General features: G+C 49.0%; 1 protein-coding gene across 3 annotated transcripts in view; it reads left to right on the top strand.

The window, feature by feature from the left end:
• The first annotated feature begins 13,521 nt into the window (after positions 1-13,521).
• SLC6A1 (solute carrier family 6 member 1) overlaps positions 13,522-25,443 on the top strand; it is a 46,547-nt gene continuing 34,625 nt past the window's right edge. For all 3 annotated transcript variants that reach the window (XM_054481323.1, XM_054481322.1, XM_054481324.1), the window contains exon 1: positions 13,522-13,728. The gene's annotated coding sequence lies outside the window, so the exon portion shown is untranslated. The remainder of the gene's footprint in view (positions 13,729-25,443) is intronic.

The raw sequence follows: 25,443 nt of genomic DNA, 5'->3' as shown, positions 1-25,443 counted from the left end.
TCACAGCAGTTCAAAGAAAAAAAATGAAGAAATCTGTTTATTGCATGGCAAAGTGCAATATCACCGAAACTATTGAGTGAGAAAAACAAGTGGCCCAATGACAGCATAGTATGATGCCATTTTTATAATGTCAACACACACAAACACAAAAAACCCACCAGCATGTGTTTTCTAGGTACATATAGATGAAATCGAGTGGAAAGAACCAAGCCTGGAAGGACATGCCGTAAACAGTTCATGGTGGTTCTATCAGAGGAGGGACGAGGAGTGAGCGATGATTACGTGTGATGATCAAAAAGAACTGTCTTAAATGTTGTAATAGTTTACAAGGAGTAAATGCCTGAAATGCTTGCATAATTTTTATTATTATTATTATTATTTGAGACAAAGTCTCACTCTGCCGCCCAGGCTAGAGTGCAGTGGTGTGATCTCGGCTCACTGCAACTTCCACCTCCTGGATTCAAGTGATTCTCATGCCTCAGCCACCTGAGTAGCTGAAATTACAGGCATGCACCACCACGCCTGGCTAAGTAGTAGAGACAGGGTTTTGCCATGTTGACCAGGCTGGTCTCAAACTCCTGGCCTCAAGGGATCCACCTGCCTCAGTCTCCCAAAGTACAAGGATTACAGGCATGAGCCACCACACCCAGTCTAACTTTGTTTTTTGTTGTTGTTGTTTGTTTGTTTGTTTGTTTTAGAGACAGAGTTTCGCTCTCTTGCCCAGGCTGGAGTGCAGTGGCGTAATCCCAGCTCACCACAGCCTCAAACTCCTGGACTCAAATGATGCTCTCCCCACAGCCTCCTGAGTAGCTAGGACTACATGTGTGCGCCACCACACCCAGCTAATTCTTATAAAACATTTTGCAGAGATGGGGTGGGGTCTTGCTACTTTGCCCAGGCTGGTCTCAAACTCCTAAACTCAACCAATGCCCCCACCTTGCTTGGATTATAGGCATGAACCACCATGTCTGGCCTGTAATTAGTATTTTTAAAGAGGGAAAATGAAAGAGAACAAAATAAGAAAATAAAGGAGAGAGAGTGGGGGGAAGAGTGAATGAAAGTTAAAACTGGAAGTAGAGAGAGGAGGGGAGGGGGAAGGGACGAAAGGGGTGGGAAGGAAACAGGTGCAGAAACACCCCGTGGTCCTCTCTTCTCCCACCTACCAATCTCTCCCCAGTCCCCATCAGCCTGGGGCAGACAAGCAGAAATCCAAGGGCTCTGCAGGTTTCTCTCCCATTAAGATTTCAATTCCTGTCCTGGTGCCCGCCTGCCCCCAGCCATGCCTCCTTTGGAGTGCTTCATTCCCCTTATCAGAGAGGACCAGTAAGGACCTCAGCGCTGGCCCTGTGCCTGGCCCACTGATTGCCAATTGTTTCTGAAGGAGCATTTAACGGTGGGCTTTCCCTCTCCCAGAACTATTCTAGGAATGTCAATAGCTTCCGTTTGGGATAAAAATGCTGAATCCATTTTTTTCTCCTAAATAATGATATTGTGATTAGCTGCCACTCTCATGGCAAGTAATGAGAGCAGAGCGAGCGTTTGCTGCTTCTGGATTTCCTAAGATAGAGATGTTTGGATGCCATGAGCCTTAATGGGACAGCCACTCCATGCTAGGTCTTGAGTGCACAAACTCCTTCCGCCTCTCAACACCTCTCTTGAGTATTCACGGCTGTGCCCATGCGAGAAAGGAAGAGACTGAGGCCCAGCTAGGAAGTCCTACAGGAACTGGGGCCTTCTGACTCCAAGGCCAGGATTCTTGCCTCTGGATTCCACTACCCACTACTCTTGGAAGGTGAAAATCCCAGAAAATGAATAAGGTCTCAGGGTAATTCTCACTGGCACAGCCCCATCAGGCATAAGCTACCTTTGCAGTGCCCACCCGTTTCCCACTAAAGGAGATGCAGTGTGCCACTCGTATCTCTAGACTTTACCTTTCCCAGCTGGTCTGGCCGACCTTCCACCACCATTGCCTGCACCTCTGTGCCTGGGGGCTTTTCTACAACCCCAGAAGGCTGTTGTGCCCAAGTGATCACTAGTCCAGAAGACTGAGAAACTAACACCCTGAGAAGCAGCCCTCAACTGATGGCTGGTAGGAGTTGGTGTACAAATACCCCAGCTCCCTCTCTCCTTAAGTAGGATAATTCTGAGGTGCATGTGCTACGCTATTTCCTAGAGTTTCCTCCAGGCAATTAAACTCTGGTTGCCCACCCTGGTAGCTGGCTCAATCGTACACCCTACATTGGCTGCCTTCCCTTCCCAATCTCACTTCCCTACCCAGGTTCCCTGCATCTCCCAAATAAACTGCCTGCACTCAAGTCCTCATCTCAGGGTATGCTTCTGGGAAAGACCAAACAGTAACCTCCTTCAGAAGCTGAGATCCAGACACACTCTAACAGAAGCTTTGGTCACCAACAATATGTCTTCTAGAAGGAACTTTCTAAGACTCAGATCCAATCACATCCTTCTCCAGGACTCCTACACTAAGTTCAAACTCTTTCAAGTGGTGACTGGACATATATAAAGGTTTTGCCTGTTCAGCAACCATTTTCCCTGACCTAGTTACAACCCTCAATTGGGCACGGGGGTAGGAAATTACTTCTCCAAATTCAGTCCTAACAGGACACAGGATAGTATCATGGTCGAGACTATAGTTAAGAGTGTGTGGATCTGAATCCTGCCTGGGCAACCTAGGGCAAGTACTTCACTTCACTGAGCCTCCAGTCTTTATATGATGGGCAGCAAGGATGGGACCACCCACATGGGGTCTCGTGTGGATTAAATGAGTTCATACACACAAAGGGTTGAGTATAATAGCTGGCAGTACCCGGCATGTGGTTCAGGTGGGTTAATTCCACCCCTGGTTCCGTGGAAATGGGGTGGATGTGACTCAATCTTAGCCAGAAAAAGACAAATACCTCTGACCACAATGACTGGCTCAGGAATGAGTCTGTGGGCCAAGTTAGCCCCATGAGAACCAGCCCTAGGAATTTGCCGGAAAGGCTGGGAATGAAAGAGTCTTTCCTCTTGAGAGGATAAGGGTGTTTGTCTAGAACTGCTGACAGCCATGCTGTCAACACGTGGGGAGAATGAAGCCAACTCTCAGGGAAGCAGAGCTGAGAAATGGAGGCGGGGGGGCGGGGATGGATCCAGCCATGCTGACAAGATATACTCCTGGCATTTTAGCTGTGCAAGTCGATAAATTTCATTTGATGTTTCAGGTGGTTTCAGCTCAGATTCCATCTCCTGCAAGCAAAGGAATTTAGGATGGAGTCACACTCTAGATCTGAATTGAATGAGTCAGATGGCCCTTTGACATCCTAAGGCCAGTGACTTCTAGGTTTTATCTTTAGCCAAATAAAAATTGTATCAAAATAATCAGTAGCCCTTTGACATCCTAAGGCCAATGACTTCTAGGTTTTATCTTTAGCCATGCAAAAATTGGATCAAAATAATCAATAGCCCTTTGACATCCTAAGGCCAGTGACTTCCAGGTTTTATCTTTAGCCACACAAAAATTATATCAAAATAATCAGTAGAAGTCCAGCTTATAAAAGTGCAACTGTACTAGTTGAATTCAAGATAGATACCCTTGAGCCCCTCAAATCATGCCCCTCAAAGTAGGGTGCATGATTAAGCCAGCTACCAGGGTGGGCAATAGGAGTTTAATTGCATGGGGGAAACTGTATCACACAAGGAAATATCACTCACACGTAACTGTCTCCCAGAGGCACCTCCACAGGAAGATCCAGGGATCACTGGGGTCCCAGGACTGGGACCATTGTCCTGTACCACCCCTGTAACAATCCAGCTGAACAAACAGAAAGTCCAAGAGGGAAAGTGACTTGCCCAGAATCACATGTTTGAGTGACAGCTGGAATCCAGGTGAGCCACTCTCTGCACATCCCCTGACCGTATTTTTTAAGTTTCCGTGACTCACACGCCACATCAAAAAGGTTTTTTTGAAACGTTCATGCCACTGTTTAGGAATTTTGCCAGGACTGCACGTACTCAGATTGTCATTGACTTAATATCTTTCTTTAAATAAATCCCTACTTTTAAGCTACAATAAACTTATTTAAAAGGAAACATTCCACCACTGCCACTACAAATAGAAAGCCAGTATTCCTTGCCAAAATAGAAATTGTTAAAATAAATACAACAAACATAACAAACAAAGAGCAATGTTATTAAATTCTAGCCAGACTCCGTTTCAGGAAGGAAGCTGAGGCCAGCTCTGTCTTTATTGAAAAAGGAGATTAGCAAGGATTGGAGAGGTGTTAAATTCATGGCAGCACCATGGTGAGACTTTCTTTTTCATGTGAGCAGAAGGATTAGGTGTGAATTGAAGAGGAGGTCACTTTCCACGTTTGCCAGTCTGTGTCATCTAGTGCCAGGTCCAGGTCTCACCCGGAATCCTCTCCTGGCCCTCTAGTGGTAGAATCTGACACTAGGGAAAATTCTGCCATAGGCCAGTGCTTCTGCAACTTTAATGTGCAGGTGAGTTTCCTGGGGTTTTGTTAAATGCAGATTCTAATTAAACAGATTGGAGATGAAGGGCCGAGATTCTGCATAATAGTAAGTTCCCAGGTGAGGCCGGTGCAGCTGATGGTCCATGGATTACACTTTGAGGACAGTCTAGACCAGGGGTCAGCAAACTATGAATTATCAGCCAAGTCTGCAGCCCCACAACCTGTTTTTGTGACTAAAGTCTTCTTAGAACACTGCCATGCTCACTTGCTTATATATTATCTTGTGGATTACACAGCAGAGTTGAATAGTTGCAACAGAGATCTTACGGCCTGCAAACCCTAACATATTTACTACCTGGTCTTCTTCCAAGGAAGTTTGCTGAACCCCTGGTCTAGACAGCAGACCCTTAGGCCTTCACAGGTCCCTGACTGCCAAGGCCATTGGGAAAGGGGCCCGGCAACATGTCCAACTGTCATCTTGGCCACCCACTCCTCAGCAAAGGCAGGTGCTAAAAAACTTTTTTTTTAATGTAAGTAAAGATGCCTGTATAGAATGCAGTATCAACAAGAGTAGCAATGGGTAAATATTTTAATAGGTTAAGGATCAGGGCTGTCAGATGAGGAATTAAATTGCCTTTGAACCCTCTGAGTCAAAGGGTTGCAGACCCTCCCTTAGCACCGTGGATGTGGAGCCAGAGCCCTGTGCATGTCACCTTCGGCCTCAGAGCCCCTTCTTGTTGAAAGAGGCAGGTTTGGCTTCTTAGTAATGGAGACTCAGAGCTCTTAAATGGGCTGCTGGCATATCTACCAAAGTTCAACACACACCTCCCCAGGACCTGCAATCCCACTCCTAGGTATTAGAAAGACAATTCTGCAAGTGAGTCTTGGCCTAAAAATGCATGGCTTTTTATCATGAAATCGGTAAGTGTGGAAGAAGAACCACTGAACAGAAGTGCATTCACATGTGCACCTGAAGGCATGTATACAAATGTTCTCAGCAGCACTATTTAGAGTACCCTGGAGCAGAAAACAATCCAATGTCCATCAACTGGAGAATGGATAAATACATTGCAGCATATCCGTACAAAGGAATACTATACAGACCTGAAAATAACAAATGATTGCTACATCCAACAGCATGGATAAATCTCACCAACATGATGTGGAATGAAAGAAGCCAGGCACATGAGAGTATGACTCTATTTGTGTGAAGTTCAAGAACAGGCAAAACTAACTTATGGTAATGGAAGTCATTATAGTGGCTACCTCTTGGGGTGATATATTGACTGGGAATCTCTGCAAGGTAAAAGTGTTCTACAGCTTGCTCCAGCAGTAGGTACATGGATGAGTGTACATGTAAAATGTCACTGAACTATACACTCAGAATTAGAGCTCTTTCTGCACTTTATTGTATGTTATACCCCACTTTGAAAAAATTTTTCATAGGCTGCTGGCCAGCCCTGCAGATAAGGTGTGTTGGCTGCTGTGGGTCACTCCAGCCCCATGGAGAGGCAAGAAAGCAACTTGATGAGATCTAGTGGCTGGTGGCTTTTGTCACCACCAATTATGGGCGCAGTGGGGTCAGGGAGGCACCCAAGGGCCTGGCAGCAGGGAAGTTATTCTCCCACCTTCTTCTTAGAAGCACATTCTTCACAGATGCTTATCTCAAGAGCTGCTTCCAAGGTGATATCATTTTTAAAAGCCACCAAAAGCCCTCTCCTAGGACTGCCTTTGTATAAACTGCCACATTTGGCTGGGCACAGGGCACTTGGTATGCATCGCTCTATTGAATCCAGGCAACCAGCCCTAGAAGCAGAGACACAAGCAGGGATGTTGAGGAACTTGCCATAGGCCACACGGCTGTGAGGACATGCTGTGATTTTTAACTCTTTCCTTCCTTCCTTCCTTCCTTCCTTCCTCTTTTCTTTTCTTTTCCTATTCTTTCTTTCTTTCTTTATCTTGGTAGATATGGGCCCTCACTATGCTGGCCAGGCTAGTCTCTAACTCCTTGCCTCAAGTGATCCTCCTACCTCGGCCTCCCAAAGTGGTGAGATTACAGGTGTGAACCACTGTGCCCAGCCACCCTTTCTTAATTACTCTAACAGCCATACTTGCATCTGCACCACACATCAGTGCTCTATAGATAAGACCAAGAAAAAATCCTTAGAGAGGTGTGACACTTTATACATATGAAGGCACTTTCTACATAGTAAGAAAATGGTTAGAAGCCCAAGCTAAACTACTTGGTTTCAAATCTCAGCTCTAGCACTTCTAGGTGTGCCTTTGGGCAAGTGATTTAACCTCTCTGTGCCTGTTTCCTCACCTGTAAAATGGGGCTATTGATAGTACCTATCTCACAGGCTTGTCTAAGGATTGCTGTACAGCCGCTTGAATATTCTCTGGCACAGTAGGCTCTCAGTAATGTTAGCTATTCGCATGTTAGTCAATACAAGTCAGCATTTACCGAGCCCTCTCCACTACTGCAGATGACCTCATTCAGATTTCAGGGCCATACTGGGAGTCTCTATCTCATTCCCATTTCACAGACCATGAAAAAGAAGTTTGAAGAAATGAGTGCCTTTCCCAGAGGCCCCAAGAGAGTAAGCAGCTCACCAGGGTTCAAACCAGGTCTTACTGGCTGTGTGACCTTGGACAAGTTGTTTCACCCTTTGAGTCTTTTTTTTTTTAAATATACTTTAAGTTCTAGGGTACATGTACACAACGTGCAGGTTTGTTACATATGTACACATGTGCCGTGTTGGTTTGCTGCACTCATTAGCCTGTCATGGAGTCTTAATCTATAAAAGGGAATAACACCACCCATTTTGTGGGGTCTTTTGGAGGAGGATTGCAGTGGTTCATGTGAATGACTCCAGCACTAAGAGAACCTCCATAAATACTTACATAGTTACTTGGTATTTTGAAGACATGACTTGCCCATGGTGGCATAGCTCCTGGATAACTCTCTGGGATGTGAATCCAGTCTTCCCTCCCCAATGCCCACATTCTTTCCACAGCATGGACTGCCTCTTTGTGCCTTCCTTCCAGGCCTGTCTTTCCTCCAGCCCAACCACCTCGCTGCCCTCCAGATAAGCCTTGGGTTTCCAGATAGATGTGCATCGGTGTCCTCCGTGTGCAGCATGCAGGACCCAGTCTGGGTTAGTTGTCAGACACCACAGGTGACCGGTGACATTCCAATCCTTGCCAACTGGGCAGGGCTCTTATTCCCAGGAGGCTGGCACTGCCCGGGGAAGAAAAAATAAGGGTTTTTGAACTCTGAGCCCTGCTCCTCACATCCTGTCCATTGAGGGGTGGATGCCCAGGCCCTCAAAAATTTATACTTGAGTGAGACAAAAATTCATGGTTTTCCTTAGTGCCTTCATCTATTCATTACATATTTATTGCATGTTTCCAGCTGGGGGTGGTGGCTCATGCCTATAATCCCAGCACTTTGAGAGGCCGAAGCAGTCGGATCACCTGAGGTCAGGAGTTCAAGACCAGCCTGGCCAACATGGCAAAATCCCATCTCTAACAAAAATAAAAAAATTAGCTGGGCATGGTGGTGCATGCGAGCCTGAAATCCCAGCTACTCAAGGGGCTGAGACAGGAGAATTGCTTGAACCTAGGAGGCAGAGGTTGCAGTGAGCCGAGATCATACCACTGTACTCCAGACTGGGTGACAGTTTGAGACTCTGTCTCAAAAAAAAAAAAGGATATTTATTGCGCGGGCCAGAGGTGTCCCGGTGGCACCCAAGCTGAAACCTGCAGAGTAAGAAAGAGTTTACCAGGAGAAGAGAGAGGATGAGGGAACAGCGTTTCCAGCAGAGGGAACAGCATATATGAAGGCCCAGAGGTGGAAGCCTTTTGAGGGGCACTGAAAGTAGCCTCATTTGGCTGGATGCAGGCAATGAGCGTGGAAAGGAATTCAAGAGTCCCAGGCACCCTGCAAGAGGATGTAAGGGTGACAGTCAACAAGTATTGAGCCCTGTTGTGTGTAGTAGTCCAAGGGAAAACAGTCCCTGCCCCCACCAAAGGGAGAGTGGTAAGAAGCTGAAGGAAGGCAGTAGTAAGGTCTGTGTGGGAGTTTCAGTGGAGAAGAAATCATATGTAGTTGGGAAAAAATCAGTCAAGATTCTTGGAGGTGGTAGCATTTGAGATTGACCTTGAACCTCAACTAGAATCTTGTCAACTGGGGAGGTAGGGCATGGAGATTCCCTGCAATTCACAGCAGAACAATTAACATATACTGAGCATTTACCACATACCAGGGCATTAGCTGGCTTTCTCCAAGCAACCTTCTGAGGTAGAGACTACTATCATTCGCATTTTATAGACAGAAAACTGAGGCCTAGAAAGGGGAGGTCACATGTCCAAGGTCTGTCTAGCTCAAAGCCAGCATAATACCTATAGTACAATGTGCCGTGGAGAAATGTTTATGAAGTCATCTCCTGGGGGGCAGGCCCATCTCCATGGATGCTCCTGGCCTGTCTTTTCATGGGTTGCCCATTTGGAGGCATTCGCCTGTTGAGTGTTTAAGTATTGATCTCAGCATGGTATGACAGGCACAAATATTTAAACATTCAGCAGTGAGGCCTCGCTGCCCAAGATCTGTCCCAGCGTGACTCGGGGACAGAATAACAAAATGAACTTAGGTCTTATTATCTCCTGCGAGGCTTATTGTGGTTTCTTAAGTGATTACGCACATTAATGCAGGGACTCCTTTCGCTAATGGGGGAATTACTGGCATGGAGGGGGGTGTGGTTAAGGTAATGACATTTCTTCTGAAAACAAAAAAACGAAGGCCCGCTTCCCTACAGGGGATATTTTCTTAGGTTGAAGGGGGGCTTCTCAGTGTTACTACAATTTTGGAAAGCCTGGAAGATGGGATTCTTTGTTGTCATGGAGACAGAGGCTGCTATGAGCAGCAGATGGGGTCCTGGACAGGGGGCCTGGACAACGGGCAGGAGAGCAAAGCAGGTTGGTGACAAGTCTAGGGGTCCTGACTCCCAGATTGGGTCTCTTCCCAGAGCGTCACCTATAGCCTAATGAGAGGCTCTCTGGGGCGGCAGAAAAACTCCCTGGCAGGATTCATGAGCTTACAGGCCCAGAGCCCTGACTTTGGAGGAGACCAGGCCTGAACTGAGATCCAGTCTCTGCTCCTCTCCTACTGTGTGTCTCTGGGCCAGTGGTTCGTCCTCTCTGCACCTCTGTTTCCCCATGTGTCAACCATTACCATGCAGCAAGTGCTCAAAAATGTAGCTAGTAGGCATGGTTTTCATGGCTTTGCCAGCAGATAGCCAAGTACTGTCAGGTAAGTCAGTGCCTCTCTCTGGGCCTTAGTTTACCTGCAAAAGCATTCAACTAGCTAATATCTAAGGACCATTTCTAGCCTAATGACCTGTGAGTCTATGACTCAATGAACTCTCCCAAGTTGAGAAAGAGAGAGGACTATGATAATGACATTCACAATCATCATTTCCACCATCTATTGGGTGCCTACTATGTGCTGGGAACCCTGCTGGGCACCAGGTCCTCCTCGTCTCACACCTACAGTGTAGCCTCCTGACAATCTTCTCTCACTTCTCATCTTCTCCCTTTTAATCCGTCCTGCATACCTGGCCAGTTTCAGCTTTCTTAAATCCTGCCTGCTCCTTTGCTCCAGAACACTCAGTGGCTCCCCAGTGCACCTCAAGGTCAAGACCCAACTCCTTAATGTGACAAGCGAGCCTTCCATGCTGAAGCTCTTCCCTTTCTCATGGACTCTCCGACAGACTGTGTTGTCTCTTTGTCTAGTCCTCCCCATTCCTTCCTCGTACTCAGTAGGTGCTCAATAAATATTTGTCGAGTGAATGAACACATGGATAAAATGTTTCTCTAAATTAGGCTACTCAAACTTTAGTCCTTTGCAAAGCAGCCACAAGAGTTTTGCAAAAATCTGCACACCATGTCTATTTTTATTTACTTAAATATTTTCCTTTTTTAGATTAAATAAATGTATCTCAAAAGGAAACTTTACATCATGCTATAACTAGAAGGCCAATATTACTTGCCAGAAATAGGTCTCCATTAAAATAAATACAAGGACAAATGAGCAAAGCATTCAATTCTAACTAGATACTGTTGTCTACCCAAGCTGGCGGCCTCTCAGTTAAAATGGGATTAGTCAATGCTTTGGAGAGGTGTTAAAGACTAAACTAGCACCAACCTGAGACTTGCCCATTGACAGAAATCACAACATGTAACAAAGGGATGAATAGGGAAGAGCTGTTTCACTCCAAGTTATTTCACTCCACTGAAAATTACCCTACCTACCATCAGAGGCTGGCAGCCTACATTTTGGAAACCTTGTTCTGCAGAGCCCACAGCTCCAGCTCAGGAGGTATGCATATGAGTTCTCTGAAAGACTTCAACTCAGGCTTTTTGAAAGAGTATTGGAGGCCCTGCATGCAACTGCCTCGCCTTCACAATATAGTGTCCCTATCTGAAGTCTCATTGCACCAGAGACAGCTCTCAGAGCTCTACTGTGATAAGAGTTTGTTGGAAACCATCTTCCTGGTGGAATAATGAGCTCTCCCCATCCTTGCAGAGATCCAGACATATGCTGGACAGTCATGGGTGTAGGGCAGGGGCAGGGAATGTCGGCGGGGGCAGGGAATGTGGTGGAGATAATTCAAGCATCAGACGGTCAGCCTATGAAATTGACCTGATAGCTAGAGTTTGCTTTCATATGTAAGCAAAACAAATCTAGAGGGATGAAAAGAGAGAGGAATTCATTTCTGGTCAGCAACGTAGAAAAAACAGAGAGACAATTGTGAATGGGGTTACCCAGAAAACATGAAGGACAAAAGGGGGATGGGAATGGCTATTATTATTCCTTTTTATAATGCTTCATAATTCTCAATCCAACACTGGATTCATGAAGACTATTTTGGTTTTAAGCAGCATAAACTGAATTCAAACTTGTGTAGCATAGGAAAAACAATTTAATGATATAAATAGCTGACACTGCCTTCAGGTATGGCTGGATCCAGGGACTTGATATACATCAAGACTCACTCCACTCTCTGTCTCTCAGTTCTGCTTTCTTCTATGTTGGCTTCATTTTAGGTAGGGTCTGCTCAAGTTCTGCAAAGATGGCTGCCAACAGCTCTATGCTTAGGAGCTTTGGTGGAGATTGAGTTTCTGTTTGACAATAGTTTTAGCAAAAGTCCCAGACAGAGTTCTCATTGGCCCAGCATATGTCACATGTCCCCTCATTGAGGTCAGAGTGATGTGCTCTGATTATCTGTGCCCTGGGTCACATGTCTGTCTCCAGGAGGAGGGAGCCCCACCCAACCACATGAATATGAGTGAAGGAGGGGAAGTTTCCCAAATGAAAATTGAGGTTCTGTCACCCAAAGAAGTTGAAATGAATGTCAGGCAAGCAAGAGTAGCCTTCATTTTTGCTACCCTTGTACCTCCACTCAAGGCTATGCCCCACATCTCCATCCAGACAGCTCCTACTCGTCCTTCAGACCTCAGTTCAAATGGCGCTTCCTTGAGGAAACCTTTCCAAACCATCCCACACTAGACTGGAATCCCCTGCTGGACTAGAATCCCCTGCATATGTGCTCCTGGCAGAGCTTGTCATTCTGGGCTTGTGCGGTTATCTGATGAAAGCCTGTCTCCCATACTGGACTGGGATCACCTTGAAAGCTGTGGCCTGCCTTGCCCATCGCTCTGTCCCTGGAGCCTAGGACAGTGCCTGGCACACAGGTGGAGCTCAGTAAATATTTATTTGAAATACCAACGGAAGTCCACAGCACATATGACCTGGTGATCTGTGGTGGGAGGTGAGTGGGTCAAGAAAGACACCAAGATTCCCTGCTCATGAGTGAGAGTGTGGGGAAACAGGAGAAGTCAGGGTGACCTTGGTGAGCACTGCCTTGGGAGACTCGAGGATGGATGAAAGCGGGGAGGAGGCCAGATTAGGTGGGGTGGAGGACCGGAGGTCCATCATCAAAGGCCATCCCTGGGGACAAAGAGAGGAGGGGAAGAGTAGGTCAGGGCTGGAGAGAAAGAATCTTTTCTCTGGGTTCCTGGGGAGCCCAGAGGGAAGGGCAGATGTGGCCCCATTCCCAGAAGCCTTTATAAAAGAGGGTGGGGAGGTCAGGCCTTGGCAAGGACAAGGGAAGGAGTCCCTATGTGCTGGATTGGGATTGGCTGGAAAGGGGACTTCTCTGGGAGAATCCCTCAAACCTCAAGAACTGAGAGAAGGGTGTCTGGGGCTCCTGCCACCATCCCTGTTTCCCTTTTGAGTAATCTGTTTCCCCATCTGTCCATCCATACACACAGCCACTTGTGTCTCCACGACCAACCGCTGGCAGTGGAAGGGTGTCCTTCCCACCCCCACTCTTACACACACTCGCAGCTGGTACCCAGAGCCTGGTCACCCCAAGCCAGGCCTGTGTTTCCAGGTGTAACAGGCAGGAGACGCTGCCCTAGGACTAGAGCAGGGAGGGGGCACGGGCCCACCCCCAACCACAGCGACCCACAGAGGGCGAGAAGAGGACGACCGCAGAGAGAAACGGAAAGGACAGGCCAACGGAAGCAGTGCTGCAAGGCTGGAAGGAGAAAAGCCAGGAGGGGAGTGCTTGCTGTGAAAGACGGACAGGCAGACAGGCTGGTGACCCAGGATGAGGCCGGGAAGAGTCATCAAAGGAAGGAGAAGGAAGGAGAGAGATTGGAGCGGGACGGCGGGGCAGGCGAGGGAAGGAGGAGGTGGGGAGAGGGAGGGAAGAAGAGAGAGGGGAGAAGGAGGGAGAAGGGAGCGGGAGAATGCGAGAGGAAAGAAGGGAGAGGGGAGGCGTAGAAGGGGAGAGGAGGTGAAGGGAAAAGGAGAGAGGCTGCTGGCGGTGAAGCTGCAAGCGGCAGCTGTGGAGGGAGCGCGCGGCGCGGGCCGGGGGAGCGCTGGGCGGGGGCGGGCGGTGTGGGCACGGCCCTCCCCGAGCTGGGCGGGCTCCGGGAGCCGCGGGCCCCGCCCTCCTCCTCCATCCCTCCGGTCTCACTCCCCCCTTCTCTCCCTTCCCCGCGTCCCTCCGCCCGCCCTCGGAAGACCGAGACAGCGGAGAGGTTGCGGGTGAGCTGCGCTGAGCCTAGGAGCCGAGGAGTCGGGAGGGCAGCGCAGCCCGAGCTCGAGTGGCCCCGCGTCCCAAGCGCATCCGAGCGGCCGAGCCGCCCGGCGCAGCGCCCGTCCCGGGCAGCGCAGCCCCGGCTGCAGGTAGGAACGGGCGGCCGGCGTCGGGGCGCTGGGCGCAGAGCCTGGGATAACGGCGCAGGACTGGCCAGAGCCCCGAGCCGCCGCCGCGAGCCGGGCAGGGTGGGAGGCGGACACCTAGAGATTCAAGCCCCCGCGCCGCACCTTCCCTGAGCCACATGAAGGAGCAGGGGCGCCACTCGGACCCCGACGTGCGCCCAGGCCATCCGTCCCCTGGGACACGCGGGAGGCAGGAGGGCTGGAACAGAGGCGAGAATTGCATGCCCCTTCCCTCCCGCGGTGCCCCACTGGCCCCGCAAGTTGGTACTGGATTCTGCTGGAGCCGTCGAAGCTCCCTATTCATTCCCCAGGGCATGGAGGGGACGCGGAGTGAATGACACGAGCAGCGTTGGGGGGCCGTGCGCCACTTTCCCAATCCTGGGGTCAACTGAGCCGAGTTAGAGCTATGCCCCTCATTGGTTCTCTGCGGGCTACGGCGGGGTCGGGTGCGACTTGAGGATGGGACACCTCTGGGACAGCCCAAGCTCTCAGAAACGTTGGCTTAAAAGCACACCGCGGCTTGGGCTGAGTGCACCGGAGCTAAGCCTAGTGCACCAGAGCTCGCGCCGCGCTCCCCCAGCCCCGACTTTCTCCAAGAGATGTGGGGTGCGGGCGGTACCTTAGAGGGCTGGAGGACTGTGCCTCCTTGCTGCTTCGGGAACTGCGCTCCCCTTCTTGCTTTTGGTCTCTGCGTTTACTCCCCGGCGCGACACTGCTCACCACGGTAGCCTCGGGCAGTGCCCATTGGGTTCTGAGCACACGTCCCCACGGTTGGCACCCACAGATGTCCTGTTCTAGGCTTGGCTCGGTCTTCAGACAAGAAACTCAGACCGGGCAGTCCCCTATTGAGGCTCTGAGCTAATATCCTCCCAAAATAGACATAAACCTCAAGGAGAATTTTTTAAAAGCCAAATGATAACACCACGTTCCTTCCCGATGTGGGGCTAGAGCGCTCATTCCCTTTCCCAGGAAGCTCAGCCTTATCCCCATGAAGAGCTGGGGGGGCGGGGAGGGAGGGAATAAAATGGCTCCTGAGATTTGTGACACCCCAAAAATCAGAGACGGTATCAGAATGAGTGGCATTGGGGATCTACCTTTGTTTTTCTGTGACACACAAGGTGGGTGTTTGGCAAGAGAGTAGGGATGTTAGGTGCTAGATAGTGCCTAGATTCTGTGTCTTTGGGAACTTTGGGGGAAGTGTCCTCCTAAGGGAGCCTAAAAAGGCTACTACCCCAGTCCCCCAAATTCCAAAACAAAAGAGGTCAGTGAAAGCTACTCGCATTTTGCATGTTATCTCTTTATCTTTGGAGCGCATTGGGAAGGACTGACCCAGCTCCAGATCAGGGTCTGGTTGGAGCAGGCACAGACCCTCTCCAAGGCAGGGAAGGGGAAAAAGAACTTGCCCTTAGAAGTGGGAGTCCCTGGGGTAGTGGGACAGACCTTTTCCCAGAGCAGCCCTGGCAAAATGGCCGAGCCTCCCTTGAGCCTCAGAAATAAATCGTCAGGCAGGCAGCAAACAAAGAAAGAGCTCTGTCTCCAGCCAAGCACTGGCTCAGTGGCCAGTCCTTGGAGGACAAACAGTGAGCCCCAAGCAGAGAGACGCAGCCCGGCCTGTCTGGCAGAGCATCTGGAAAGTGGGGTTCCCCTAGGAACACACAGGAGAGAGGCAGCAACTCTGGAAGTAAAATCAGGGACCCTCTGTCCTGATGTGGGACACTTTATTTCAGGTCTGGAGGCTTGATGAGAAGTGGGTCTCCAGGAACTTAGATGGGGCTAGGAAGGATGTCTGGAGACCAAGGAGTAGGTAGCTTAGAGGGTAAAGATGAGGCAAAATCAAGTCCATCGAAGTCGAAAGATGCACAGTGGCCATGTCTCTCCTGCCTGCCACAGATTTTACATGCCTGGTGACCCCAGAGCAGCAAAGGCTATAAATTTTTTTACACGTGGCCCAGCACACAGCAGGACCTCAATAAATCTCTTAGAATAAAGCCTGCATGGATGGAAGATGATGCTATCACTGGCATGGACCTACCTGCCATCTGTACCTGTCTCACTGAGCCAGAAAGCCTATAAAATGTGGCCCCTTAGTCCATAGCCAGGAATGAACGAGCCCCAGATGAGGGTTCGCTTTGAGCTGGGGCATTGCCATTTCTGGCCAGGTGACCTTGGGTATGTTCTTGTTCCTGTTGGAAGGAAGGAATGGAGTACCCAAAGCTTCCAATGTGCCAGGGATTATTCCTACAAGAACCATGTGGAGCAGGCACTATTCTAATCCCCACTTCAGAGGCAATGAAACTGGATGCAGAGAGGGGAAGTGACTTGTCCAAGGTCACATAGCCAGGAGGAGGAAGGGCAGGGAACTTAACCCTACTGTTCTAATTTCCAGGCCAACTTTGTCCTATCGTGGGTCTCTGGGCCTCGGTTTTTCCATCTGTAAAGTGAAGTGATGGGGTGGTAGTTCCTGTGGGATTTCCATTGGAGCAGTGGCTGGTCTTCTACCTTGGTGGCATATGACATGCGGAGAGCACCATGAAATAAATAAAGCACCAATATCAGGCCACTTCTTGCCATCACACAAAGACTCCATTCCTTGGCTTGGCTATGAGCTCTGCAGCTGAGATAGAGTTCCACGCTACTTGGAATTTGGAGATGTCTTTTCCACCCTCTTTCTTGTCTGTGGGTCACAGGCAGAGTGTTAATGACCGTTGATTCAGCCTTGGCACCACCTTTAGCCACCTGCATCCTGAAGTCCACCTCCTTTGTCCTTAGGAGCCCATCCCTGTTGCCTAGCCCAAAATGTGCCCACCTTCCCCTTGACCACCACCCCTGCCCCAGCAGCCCCTCTCCTCAGCCACAGCCCCAATGCCAGACCCAGTTAGAGCCACTTCATCGCCTCTCTGCCCAAATGGAAACTAAAATGCGAGCGTCAGCAGGCCTGTCTATGCCTATGTCGGGAGTACCCCTTCAATTCACCCGTGCAACGTTGCCTAAGCTTCTCTGTGCCTGGAGAATGGTGGGCAGGGTATAGCCCCGCTGAATGACAGCAACCTCGAATTGACTTCAGTTGCCAAGAGCACTGGGCACTGCCCCCACAAGGTGAAAAGATCATCATGTGTCCACTGCTCTGTGGCTTGGCGTGCCTCGATGCTGGCTTCTCAGACAGGCCCTGCTCGGGTGGCTCTTCTTGCCAACTTTACCCCATTCTCTGAAGGGCACTGGGAGATGGAGGGGAAGAGGTTGGTGCTTGAAAAAGAAAAGATTGGGAGGCCAGATGTGCACCCCAAAATAGGACTTCCCAGGAAATGGGTCTCAGTGAGCGTATCAACATCCAGCATCTTCATCTACTCCATGCTCACCTAAGACCTCTGGGGTCAGGGGAAGGGGCTATGGAGTCAGCGGGAAGTGGGCCAGTAGCAGACAGGAGAGTTGCCTGGCATAGGCAGTAGGTGTGAATGCAAGCTGTGATATTTCAGCAGAGACCTGGAATTCAGTCATAAACAGAAAAGGAAGAAAACACTAAATATTGTTCCAATGCAATTGTATCAAAAACAGTAATAACTGTCAGTTACTGCATGTTGGCAATATGCCAGGGACTATGCTGTGTGCCTTACTTATATCGTTGCAGTTAATTTTCACAAAACTCTGTGAGATACGTAGCATAATGATCCCTGTAAGGGTGAGGAAACTGAGGAGGAGAGGGGCTAAAGCACTTGCTGCAGGATCACTGGGCTAGTAAATAGCCTTAAAGCCCAAACTCAGTCACAGCATGCTTAAATCCCTGCCACTGAAAAGCCCCTGACACTGCTTACTTGGCAGTGACCATGAGCACCCCCCGCTGCCTCCACCTCAGTTAAGGAGCTGCACAGTTTACAAAGCGCTTCTTCATCCATTCCATCTGTGGAGCTTTGCCACAGCTCTGGGAGGCTGGGTGGCATGATAGCTTCTGCGTGATAACTGGGGAAGCTGACTTGCAGAGAGATGAATTTGTGCCCAAGGTCCCTCAGCTGCTAGGTTGCAGAACTGGGGTTCAAATTGAGATGTCCAGCCTGTTACAACGTATTTGGGACCTAGATTTTAAATTCATTTGCAGCTAGTGCTAATGTCGTGCACTCAGCCACCTTTCCCTAACTCTTGGGTATCTCCCAATTTTGTCTCCACCATCTTACTGCTCAGGAAGCTATTGAGAGTGCCCTGACAAAGCTATCAGCTGCGTTTACCATGATCTGACATGACACAAAAGTGGCATCCGATTCTATGCAAGCTGCCTGCAGCGAATGGCCTTCTATTTTTACATTTCTCACAAATTGGAAATTACAAGGAGGCCAGGTCTTGCAGAGAGATTGGCTGTGGTGCTCTGAAAGCAGAGGATGTACAACTAGATGGAACAGGCCACTTTAGGATGCCAGGGGCCCTGTTGGCTGTGAAAGGGGCCCCCTGGCTGCTGGGGCTGGATGGGATCCTGGCACACAGGCCAAGCTTGGGGATGCAGGAGTTAGTGACTGCCTTGGACGGTGACCTGCAGCTCTGCCCACCTGTCGGCTGCCTGGTGTCTGCAAGATCTGTGTCTCGTGCCAGCTCGTGAGATAACTGAGCCCTGGCCAGAGGGACATTCAAGGTCAAAGATGCCCTGAAACATCGACAGCAGGTTGCTTTCATGGATGTGTTGTTTGATAAGGAGATTCTGTGCAGGGAGAGGGCAGCAGCCACAGGGAGGTTAGCAAAGACATTTGGTATCAGTGTGGCGGTTTGCTGCAACTTAGTGCTGATCACGATACTCCCGGTCATCAGAACCGCACTTTATACTTTGCTAAAAATGCTCTTGCAGCTGCTCTTTCTTTTGATCATGTATGAAGTATTCCATGGGAAGAAAATATGGTCCTTGAGATCCTGGAGAAGAATCCTCTTTCCAATAAGAAGTGATTTTTTTTTAAGCTAGTTTTCTCATAAAGCCCAAATCAGAATGACCTTGACCCAAATGAGGCTCCTTTGCACACATGTGCGTACATGCACACGTTAACACTTATGTAGAATTTCAGTTTTCAAAGTGTTTTCTCAGTCGAAGCTTGTGACAGCCCTGGGAGCTTCAAGTGAAGGTAATTTTATTGTTATTATTGGTACCATTATTATCCCCATCCAAAAGATGAAACTGAGGCTCAGTGAGCCCTGACTCCTCCTGTCCCCTAGTTTCCCAGCTGATGGAAATCACCTTTGCTAGGCTGAAATCCAAGTTCACCAGGTAGCCCCTTGAGAAGGAGCCCAGATGAGGCCAGATCTGGTAGGAGGCAGAGCACAGAGCACTCAAAGATCGAGACTTACAAGAGAGCGTGGGAAGGCATGGCTGTGAGGCTTGGGAGAAAAGGGCCGTGGCATCTTGTTGTAACCTTACCTGAGCTCTGGCCAGAGATTAACATCTCCTTGGTTATGCCCAGAGTTTGGGGTCCAAAGTGTGATCATTTGGCTGGGGGGGTCCCAGCAGTAACCAGGCCTGGAGGGAGAGGAAGGGATGGTTGCTCTCACACACCTATGTGCACACAAGAATGCTTTTCTCGGTGAATTGGGGGAGAAATGAACACCAGGGGCCCCATAAGATTTCATAGAAGGATCTAAAGGTCTTGGTAGCCAGGAAGGTTGTGGGGAGTGTTTGTATGTGAGCCTCAGCTCAGACCCACTGGAGGAGCAGGCTATGTGCTTCTGAGCCATGCCCAGGCAAGAGGGCAGGGATCACTCGCCTCTGCCTTTGGACTGTTGCCATGCTGGAGATTGTGAAATATCACGAGTTCTAGGAGCTTCCCTCTGGGGTGCAGGGGGAGGCAAGAGACCTGAGGGTTTGACAGTTCCCTGGCTGGATGATGGGGAGAGAACTTGTCCAGCTGGGCCCTGACAATGAGTTCAGAGGGCCTGCTGGGCACTGGTCCCTGAGCCAAGGCTGATACTAGATGATAGGTGCTACTCTCTCCTTCTGCCAGAGGGGACCCTGAGCCCAAGGGTGGTGGAGTCACTCGCCACAGGGTGCACAGACCAAGTTTGGACCCAGGTCTTAGTGATGCCAACCTCATGCTGCTTCTGAAAAGCACCTGAGACAAGATAACTGTGGGGGAGCCAGGGGCTTTTTCTCTGTATTCGCCATTTCTGGCTGTGCCATGCAAGGGCTAAGAAAAAGTGAAAGCAATACAAAATAAAAGTGGCCAAAAGCAAAAGCCACCAGCTTCCTGGGCACTGTCTGAGCTGCCAGACTGCAATCCAGGCTTCACTGCTGCCTGAGCTGACTAAGCCCCTTTCCGCCCAAGTCAGATGTTTCCAGAGCTTAAGATCAAGGACCCACCTATGATTAAAAAAAAAATAATAAAAAGTAGGCCTGGGGAGAGGGAAGAAGTCATCTTACTGAAGAGTGTTTTGTAAAGATGGAATTTAAATGCACGCATGTATTACATATGCATTTTTAGCAGGTTGGTTCAGCATAATGACACAGAATGATCTGATATGTACATCTCTCAGTCTTGGGCTCTGCCTGTGACCTAGGCACTGAGCCAGTACTTCACAAGCATTGTCCCAGGATCCTCAATAAGGAAACTGAGGCTCAGGGAGCTCAAGAAGTTGCCCAAGTTCATACCACTGACACGGGGCAGAGCTGGGTATCAGATCCAAAGCTGCAGGGCTCCGAGGCCTGGGCTTGCAGACCTGAGAAAGAAGTGGGAGAGCTGCCTCCTGCTGGGCCTCAAGCCTGTGGGGGACCGTGGGCAGGTTCTTTCCCCTCTTGGCTTTGCATACTCAGTTCATACAGCCAAGAAGTTTGGACCATTGGATAGGACGGTCGGCTGCTCCCCGCGCCAGGCGCCAGTTCTCCAGGCAAGGGGAGGGAAGTTGCACACCCCACTTCCTCCTCTCCTCCTCCATTTCCCCCATAATAGCCTCCCCGAGACTAATGACTGAGAAAGATAAGAGCCCTTTCTCCAAATGGCAGTGAATGCCACTAATGACAGAGCAGATGCAGCACTGTTAATTATTCCACGGGTATTAAATGAAAACGCCAGCCCTGGAGGAGTTAAATAGCGCCACTGATCGGGCAACGTCTGTGCTTAAAAGTGGTGCCATCAGCCCGGGCTGGGGCAGAGCAGCCCCCTCCCCAAACTTGGAGCTAGACAGGAGTCACAAAGTAAGGGTCCCCTCATTGGTCACGGACCCCTCTTCAGCTCAGGGTCCGAAGCAGCTCCTTGGAGACATGGATCAGTGGCTGCTTTGGGAGAGTTTCTTAAAGGCCCCTGGGGGGCCTAGACTAGGTATCCTCAGGGGCAGATGTGGACAAACAATTGGACCGAATAAAACTCTGAGCACCTACTGTGTGCCAGGTCCTATTTTGGATTGTAGAAAGAAACTGGATGCTGTTCCTGCCCTTTGAAGATCCACTTGCAGTGAAAACCGTAGATTCCTTAAGAGCAGGAATGCTGTGTTGTTTGGAGTCTCTGGTCCTGTAGTCAAGAACACAGAGTGGGTACCTCTGTATTACTTTGATTATCTGCTGGTTCCTTGAATGAGAGCCAGAGGCCACACAGATTGTGGCCAGAGCAAGATCGGTGGTCAGAGGGACTGGGCCAGGGTCAGGCTGTCTTCTTCAGGTACAAGCAACGTGACCTTCATGGACAGCTTAGCCCCAGGTTCTGAAACAAGCCATGACGTGGATGAAGAGCTGGGTTTTCCACTTGCTGAGGCGCCACAGGCAACTCCTTTGCCCTCTCTGAGCCTCAGTTTGCACATCTGCAAAATGGGAAGGATAAGGGCTATGATGGCTGCAGGCAAAACAACTATCTCCTAACCAATCCTGGCCCTGAATCTGGAGGATCACAGAGACCTCATGAATGTCTGAAGAGTGACATTCTGGAGGCAATTCAGCAGACAGAGAGAGTGTAGTCCCCAAAGGCAGCATCTGATTCTTCCTGTGGGTCTCACTCAAATCTCACTCCAACCCCCAATTCATCTCCAGCAGCTCAGGTCACTTGTTCCCAGCTTCCTGGACCTGGAAAGCTGTTTCTCAGGTCTCTCTAGGCTAGAGAACATCACAAAACCTGCCCATTTCAGACACATCTGTGTTATAGATGGGTAAACTGAGGCCTAGAGAGGAAGAGTCCTAGGTCTTGCAGAGGCTAGGACCCAGAGCTTCTAACCCCTAACCCAGTGCTCTTTCCCTTCCACCAAGCCAGCCCAGCTCCTCCGTTAAGAAATTATTAAATAGAGTTGGTGGAAGGACTCTGGTTGCCGTGACAACGGAGCCTGTGTCCTCGGGAGATAATGGCGTTGCACAAGGCAGAGTGATGTGTGTTGAATGCTGATTCAGGAGCTGCTAGAGTGAGAGTGAGTACAAGAGGAGAGTGGAGGGGACCATGTCTAGAACTCGAGCTTCCCCAAGAAGGAGGTGCGGGACTGGTAGGGGTGGGGCAAATCGCCTCCTCTCCTTCCATCCTTCCTACAGCCTTGTCAGAATGGGATACTTCCCTGCACTTCGTGGAGGTGCAGAGTCAGGTGAGGAGAGGTGAAGTGACTCACCCCAGGTCACGCAACCAGGAAAGAGCCAGAGCTGGGATTATACCTCCAACCAACACGGGGGCCTAGGCTATAGGGAGGGCCTGGAAGGAGGCTCATCTGCAGGGGCAGGGGATGGTTGATGGAGACCTCTCTAAAGTCTTAAGTGCTTGTGGAGGTCCTAATGGTCCAGGAATAACAATTCCAGCCCAAGAGGAAGAGAAAACAGAACATCAGGGTAGCTAAAAGTATCAGCTTTGGAGCCAAAGTCACATCTCTCCCTGTCACTTCCTAAACTGTGTAATCCTGGATGAGTCACTTTCTCTCTGAGCCTCAGTGTCCTCATCTGCAAAATGGGGATAATACCAGCACCTACCTCATAGAATTGTGGTGAGACTGCATATCATGAGGAAGATAAAGCATCAAGCCCCAATCCTGGCCATAGCTCAATCATCAGCAGCTGTTGTTATGAACCAAAGGGGAGAGGCTGGGAAAAGGGTCCACTCCGAACCATGTATCAGCTTGTAATTTGTGGTGTTGGAAGAGTTAAACTGGCTAACACAGTACAAGCATGATACATAACAGGGCTCTTCATTCCAGGCTAGTAAATATCACTAGAACAAATGAACAGCTCCATCACCAAAAATATACATAAATATTTTGCATTTGAAGAGTGTGAATGTTGTACCTCACTGCAAATGTACTGTCCTTAAAAACCTCGATGCACACCTCACTGGGGGAATTTGTGTTTTCTCTATGCCAGCTATCTAAATGACCCCATGCTGCAAACGCTTTTGGAAAATAAACACTCTCACCCACACACCTAGTTTCTCTTCTAGAAGCACAGCTGGTGCAGTGTACTTACCTCCCTAATCAGGGATTGGAGAACATGGGGTTAATACCCTGTGAAACCCCAAAGTGCATCATTTGCATGCTGGCAAAGATGCAGGCTGGCAGACAACCCCATTCCATTTTGGAAGCGGAAAGAGGGTGCTGGACTCAGGCATTTGGCTGTTTCAAAAGCGCTGGTAAGAGCTGGGATCCTAATGATTTAGATGCAAGCAACCATTTTGTTTGTTTCCGCAAACCTGTTTGATCAAATCCACCCCCAGAGATAGCAACCTGTTTCTGGGTCCCCTGAGAGAGAGGGTCATTTGTTCGCTGCCGTTTCTGGGGCTGGATGCCAAGCTATGAGGCAATGAGCTGAAGACCTTGGATCCTGACACCCCTATTCTATGCGGGCAGGAGAGGGGTCAGGGAGACTGATTCAGCGGACAAATAAAGACAGTTGACATTTAACCAGGATTTTAACGGGTGTGCCAAATTGCAAGATACATACACATGTCCACTTTGGGAATCGTGTTTAATAAACAATTTGCCCTAAGAATTTGATTTGATCAGCATTTCCCAGTGACTCCCACCATTCCTTTATATTGATGGCCTATAGGTTAAGATAGCACTGGGCCTGGCGCAGTGGCTCATGCCTGTAATCCTAGCACTTTGGGAGGCCGAGGTGGGCAGATCCCGAGGTCAGGAGATCGAGACCATCCTGGCTAACACGGTGAAACCCCGTCTCTACTAAAAATAGAAAAAAATTAGCCAGGTGTGGTAGCAGGCGCCTGTAGTCCCAGCTACTCGGGAGGCTAAGGCAGTAGAATGGCGTGAACCCAGGAGGCAGAGCTTGCAGTGAGCCAAGATCGCGCCACTGCACTCCAGCTTGGGGTACAGAGCAAGACTCCGCCTCAAAAAAAAAAAAGATGACACTGGCCTGCCTTCCACCCAGGACTTTTTCCCATCACTAACTAAAAATATAAATGGAAGCCCTGATCAGGTGGTTTATTATAATATCTGCCAGGTATCAAGCATTTACTATGTCCTAGATGCTGTACTAACTACATATTTCCCCATTTAATCCTCATAACAGCCCTAGAAGTAGGTGTTATCACTTCTGTTTTAGGCAGAGAGGGTAGGTGGCTAACCTACAGTCACACAGCATTGAACCGGAGGTGAAACTCAAAACTAGATGTCCTTGCCCTAGGGAAGGACAAATTTTCTTTAAGTCCCACGAACAATGAGCATACTTATAAAGAGCTCCTGCTTGGGATATCATAGAGTGATCAGAAGTTTGTTTGTTGGAAGCCATGGTAGGGGCAGGCAGAAGAGGGCATTGCTCATTGTTCGTGGGACTTAAAGAAAATTTGTTCAATAAAAATCTGATTTTTATCCAGACATGGTGGCACATGCCTGTAGTCCCAGCTACGTCGGGGGCTGAGGTGGGAGGATGCTTGAGCCTGAAAGGCAGAGGTTACAATGAGCTGAGATCATGCCACTGCACTCCAGCCTAGGTGGCAGAGTGAGACCCTGTCTCAGAAAAAAAAAAAAAAAAAAATCTGATTTTACCAAATGGGTAGACTCTTCTTGCTACACAGGTGTTTCCACTTTACAAAAACAAGGGTCTCTATATCATAAAATTCCTTTCCACAGCTAAGTGAGTGAGTCAAGAACAGATGCACTGGTGAACGTGAGCATTCAAGTCTTTTAAAAATAAAATTAGCCTTTATATTGTGGGAAAATATTTTAGGCCCTGGAATCTGACCCTTAATTGACTCTGAAAATACACGCCTCCCTCATTCTTGCAGAATATTCTAAAGCAGAGTCTCTCTGCAGTTTTTTAAATCCAACTGAGCTTTTATTAAGAGAACAATAGGATTTGTTGTTTCCCAAATATAAAACTATAACACCAAACATGCTCTTTCAAACTTCGCCACCCCCAAGAGTTTGACATATCCCCTGGGGAAGGGGCAATATTAACCCTCATCCATCTTCCACTGCTTAGAGAAAGAGTTCTACTGAGTGACTAAGATTGCACCGTGTATACAAGGATTGCAAATTCAGGGGCCATTGAGGGCAGACAGGTCACAGAAATGAGTAAAGAGGTCAGTGATAGGATGACAGTAATGGTGGGACTTGTAGTAAACTAGAAAACACATCACCACTTCCCTTCTCCAAATCATGCAAATTCAAGTTCTAAAATTCAAATCTGATACCACTCAACCAAACATATTTGTGGGACCCATTCGGCTCAAAACCACCACGTTGAGATCCCTGGTTGTTCTTATTGTGACCTTGTGTGATCTTGATCCAGACAGTTTCTCTTTGGGGCTC

Source organism: Pongo pygmaeus, chromosome 2 (genome assembly GCF_028885625.2).
Source record: "Pongo pygmaeus isolate AG05252 chromosome 2, NHGRI_mPonPyg2-v2.0_pri, whole genome shotgun sequence".
In the NCBI taxonomy this organism is placed as follows: domain Eukaryota; kingdom Metazoa; phylum Chordata; class Mammalia; order Primates; family Hominidae; genus Pongo; species Pongo pygmaeus.
Note: the sequence above shows the minus strand (reverse complement) of the source record. Positions and strands in the feature narration are given on the sequence as shown.